This window comes from Aristolochia californica, unplaced genomic scaffold, assembly GCF_029961685.1.
Source record: "Aristolochia californica isolate CCGP_79_NKW_82.1479 unplaced genomic scaffold, dmAriCali1.0.hap1 SCAF_76, whole genome shotgun sequence".
Taxonomy (NCBI): domain Eukaryota; kingdom Viridiplantae; phylum Streptophyta; class Magnoliopsida; order Piperales; family Aristolochiaceae; genus Aristolochia; species Aristolochia californica.
The window spans coordinates 20,001-25,195 of record NW_027182275.1 but is presented as its reverse complement, the minus strand read 5'-3'; the positions used below and the strand labels follow the sequence as shown (position 1 = coordinate 25,195).

The 5,195-nt window shown below is 45.6% G+C and overlaps 1 protein-coding gene across 1 annotated transcript in view; it reads left to right on the top strand.

The window, feature by feature from the left end:
* The first annotated feature begins 298 nt into the window (after positions 1-298).
* Positions 299-5,195, top strand: part of LOC137938054 (uncharacterized) — a 7,700-nt gene continuing 2,803 nt past the window's right edge. The window contains exon 1 of the mRNA XM_068783092.1: positions 299-5,195. This exon is cut by the window's right edge and continues 2,803 nt beyond it. The gene's annotated coding sequence lies outside the window, so the exon portion shown is untranslated.

The following is a 5,195-nucleotide window of genomic DNA, read 5'->3' as shown; positions in this document are numbered from 1 at the left end:
TATAGTATGCGGGGAGAGGTGGAAATGCCAGGTCTTGTCATTCAATGGTAAGCAAGGGAGTAGACCTCTACTATATAGGAAGGAGGTAAACCGCTTCGAGCAGGAGCTTCCTTCGATAGCAAGGGCGGGAGGGCTAGGAGAAGTAGGCAAGAGCTAGGGCGAGCTGCCTTCAATGCTTTCTTGCTTGCTTATCCAATGCGCTATACAATATTATGCTATAAAGAATGATTTTTCTTTCTTTATTATAATATTAATTAATTCTGAGAATAATAGCTAGTTTTTTCTTTTTTGATTATTCTTTGTGATTTATAATATCACAAATAGTCAGATGTAGTAGAATGCCTAGGGATTTCTATCTTAGGATTTATGGTATATTCCACTTGGTTTGTGTTGATGTATTCTTTTCATTAGGGTCTGGTTAGAGGATCGTCATTCTTTCTATTGATTCGATACAGATACGGAAATAGAATGCATCGGCCAATTAGATTCTCTCCCTTTGTCCCAAATTTATACTTAATTGATTTGATTCAATCTGTTAAATTGTGAGGAATCCTTCCATATAAATATATATATAACAACTCATGGATTCCTATACCAAATTATAGACTTTTGACTTGTACTCCCTACCCCCGATGGTCCCCCTAGAGAGAATAAAGAATCGAGTTATTTAATTAGACTTAGAATAGAAGTCTTGAAGAAGTCATTCCATTTCGGACCAATTTCTAGGACTCAAAATCGCGATTTGAAATTCTTTGAAATGACTCGAAAGACTTGTTAATAACATCTTATAAGACTACCCAAGGGGTTAGGTTTCGTGACAATAAAAAGGTTTGTTTCCTTTGAAGTAAACCCACACAATGGAGTGTACCACAGTCGTAGAATCGGCTGAATCATAAATGATCCGCATAAGAGACTTCTAATGGAATCAGGCGTTGTTGAACGATTCGACAGACCAAATCCTAAAATCGACTCATAGAAATAGAAGAGGGTGCAAACGTTGATACGTTTAGGTTATAGGTTAGCGTCCATTTTTGATCTCTGAAACAATGCATTGCATTGGAGTTATTGTGGAACAACAAAGCGATGAGTCAGAAGGATCCCCAGCCCGTGCAAGTTCAAACGGGCCCCCAATCTTCTTGCTTGCATAAAGTCTGTATCGGAAGGAAGGACCAGTAGAATTGGAATGATGAACAATTTCATTAGATTAGGTTGGAATAAAAAAGAAAGAAGTATTGTGCAGAAACAGAAGACTACTTGCTTTGCCAACCCACCGCGCGGGCCAGCCACAAGCACTAATGTGAGAAAATGAGAGCTACACAAAAATGTCAAAATGACAAGGATGTCAAAATATATAGGGCTATACGGACTCGAACCGTAGACCTTCTCGGTAAAACAGATCAAACTGAGTATTATCTAAATGATTCGAACTGTTTCAAAGACCCAACATGCATTTATTTTGCATTGGGCCAGGAGGGGAACTCATTCAAGAGTGGTTGTAAGGTGTCATTCACTCAATCAAAAGGGAGGAGTCAACAGGTCAATAAAGAGGGAACGCAGGGCGGAACTCACTCATTCCACAGGTAGGAGTCAATCCAAGGGGGAGGTCGATCCTGTGTTCTGTGCCTGAAGAGAGTCCCACGGAGCGGTAAGGCCGATATGTTGCTTTAAGCCTGTACCTGGGCGTTCCGAACCGCTGTGATCACCTCTCCTTCCAATCCAGTCTCTTTCGAAACAAGGGATCCCGAAGTAGCATTTATATTAGAATCCGAATCGTAAGCCAAATCAGAAGCCGTTTCAGGCGCCGAATCTGAATTCAGAAGAGTTTCATCCGCCCGCGTCTGGAGACGTATCAAAGGAATAGACATAAGAGAACATTCCCTGCTCCATACCATAAGAAAGGAAAGCGTAGAATCGGAACGGAAGAGTATTAGCGCTAAAAAATACCGGTTTTGATCTAATTAACTTGTCTTGTGCACCCGAGCTACTTTTGAACAGAGGCTTCGTAGCCCATTTTCCTTCCGGTCTTAAGAATCTAAAAAAACTAGTCAATTATGCCACTTTTGAAGCGCCATAAGCAGCCAAGCATAGTGGTTCGCTCAAGCAAAGCAATGGAGTTTGCGAGACTTCAAAGCGTTCCGGTAGTGCTTCTAGCAAAGAAATAGTCAAATAAGAACCTCAATTTCATTCGATTACACACGACGACAGAAGTTCTCGAAAGAGCTACTTCAGAATGAATGAAAGCTACATCAATCCACAGGAATGAAATTCTAGATATTCTCGTAAAGTAAAGCCGACTCATTAATGAGCCCTCAAAGGGCAGCGGCAGCCTAAGGAACAAGGAAGAGGCTCGGCTTGCTTTCTCTGTTGGTTGAATTCGCCACCACTAGGTGGCGGCTCTCGATTGCTGCTTGATTACCTATGTCGCTTGCGTTAAGCTTTCTTTCTGCCGCTTTCAGTTCCGCACCAAATCGTAGCAAAGCGCAGATGCGGTAGCAATTTATGAAAGCTGAGCTGCCCTTTAGCTTAGTAGCTGCGAGACCTGTCAAGTTCCGCTCTTCCCACTTGATCCTGCAAGCCTATACTTCTAGCTTTTTTTGCTGTCACTGCAATCGTTGGAATTGGTTGGTCGCTTGCTTGATTGGAAGGACTGCCGCCTTTCTCTCTTAGCTTAGCTTGACTGATCGTGTAGCAACGAGCTGCTTGAATAAGAAAGCAAATGCATTCAACCCGCATGATCGGCCATTTCCCGATTGAACCAACACAGCTGTTCCGCTTCCCCCCACCTACCTTCTCTGAACGAGCTCTTTCTATCCGTTCAAAACCCTGACTTCCCTAAAAGCTGGATCTATCTCTTCCTCCGAGTCGTGCCAACATTCGTGCCTCACCATTTCTAGTGATTTTCTGACAGTCGTGACATCGCTCCGCCAAACCCAGTGTGGACCAGGAGGGTAGTGACACTTGTCTATAAAGAAAAAGGGGAACGATCCGCTTTGCGAACCACCACCGTTGACAAGTCTCCTTAACGAAACAGAAAAAGTCACCGAGGGGCCGAGCGCGAGCTTCGTCCAGAGCTTGACCAGGGGATGGTTGAGTGCGCAAGGAAGAAACTCAAGCAAGAACCAGACCGATCCACCAAAAAAATCAGTGAAAAACGCTCTCCATTTGAACTTGGCTTGAAGGCCCAAAGAAGTGAGATAAAAATCTTTCGACAGGACTGAAAGGAAAGAAAGGAGCAAGTGTCGTGTGCAAGTGTGGCTTTCAAGCTTGTCTCCCTGTTGCTAAAAGCCTGGAGACCGGGGGTGCTTAGGACCAGAGGTGCTTGCGGCCAGCAGGAAGTTGTTCTGGCTTTAGAGCTGAGACCAGAGGTGCTTGCAGACCTGAGGTCGCGGCAGCTTGCTTGCTAAGGTACGAAAACGTGCTGGTAAGTGAACGAACCTGTGAATTCTCGCGGCAGGCGTTCTCGAGGTCTTTGGTCCAGTGAAAGCCTTCTTTCGAAACCAAGTCGTAGTGACGAAAGGAAGGCAGACGCGCAGGTCAGATCAGCCCGCCGCTTATTTATATCGTAGTTCCACTTTAAGATCGTGGAGCAACACCAAAAGGAGTGAGCTTATTTGGTTAGGAAGCGAGAGGAAGAGTGAAGGTCGACAGGCAAAGAATGGCTTGAGTGAAAGCTGGAGTGGCACAAGACAGATTGAAAGCAAAGGGAAGGGAGCAATCAAACTCAAGCGCGTTAGCGCAACGCGCGCTAGGCGAGGGTTGGTGTGGCAAATAGGGCCGTTGCTTCTTCCTCCTCATTTATCTTCCTGCTCCTGCATCGGGAGTTAGGAGTCTCAGTCCGTCCCTGTATTACTCGAAAGGAAGTCTTTTTGGACCCCTTCGGGAATTAATTCTTCTTGGCAGCTACCCGCAGTCGTTTGGAACCGGGGATTCTACTGAAAAAGGCAATGAATAATATTCTATCTAATAATAATAATAAGAAATATACTTAAAAAAACTAAACGAAACGAACTCTTTGGTTGGATCGGAGAGGGACTTCTATAAAGATCTTTCCACTCATTCATCATACTAAAAGTCGAAGTCACGGCATGGGGGGCTCGGAAGAAAAACGAGAATCGGTGTCGTGGTGGTGCTACGAGATGGCGATTTCTCGTATAGAAGAAGAGATCCGCGGACCCATTGATTTGATTGACCATAGATGCGAACCGATCGACCGGTATCTAAGATAAGTAGTTCTTCTATCGTTCAAGGGCAAGGGGAGAACATGTAGCGGCTTGCCCAGATCTCGTATTTCCCGCGTAGTTCGTCGGTCAAACCAACTCTTCTCAAAGTCATAGAGAGAGTCTTTTTCTTTTTCCGGTATGTAGCTCCGCGAGCTAGAAGCGCATCATCGGGGCAGGGCGAAAACGAACATAGGATCGGCCCTCTTCTTGTTTCTTTTGTGTCCGGTCCTTAGTGTGTTTTTTCTTTTTGGATGCTCTTATCATGTTATTGCTGAAAATCAACACAACACAGAATTCCTCTATTTGATGTCGATTCATCCACACTTCCATTCCTTGTAGAGGAAGGCAAACTGCTTGCTGGCTGGGAGCTGTATGAGCGGTCACGTCCACGTACGGCTCCGTGAGAAGGGCGGTGGACGGAAATGGCCTTGTTGTACCTCACTCTCGTCTTCAATGGGGTCTGCTCTTTTTTTTTTGGGAGAGTATGCCAATATGATCTTAATGAGGTGCGGGGCTTTGCATCTGACATTCGTTGGGCTGGACTCTGCGGGAGCCTGCGTCCCGGCGTTTTTGTGCAATAAACCCCTCCGGCCGAAGACTAGTGGTAGGTGGTCCTTATGAGCTTTCGGAGAAGGGTAGCCTAGTGTGTAAGCACAGCAATGAACCGCGGCGAACCCTCAGACGACCTATCTAAGATTAGGGGGGAGATCCTCAGTAGTGGTGACCCTTTAACTCTTCCACGGACTTATACATGTACCGAATGCTCATACGGGAAAGTGAACTCCTGGGTCTGGAACAAGCTTCAAAAGAAGGTTGGAACACCTGCAGTTCGCGAAAGCCTGCGAGCGAAGCGCGGGTGCCCGCTACAAGGCGAGCCAGAAAGCGGGCACTTGCAGCCCCTGACCTTGACGCAATAGGGCCAGCAGTTGCAGTGCCTGCTTTAAAGGGGCGCTTATAACAATAGGGCAAGCGAGA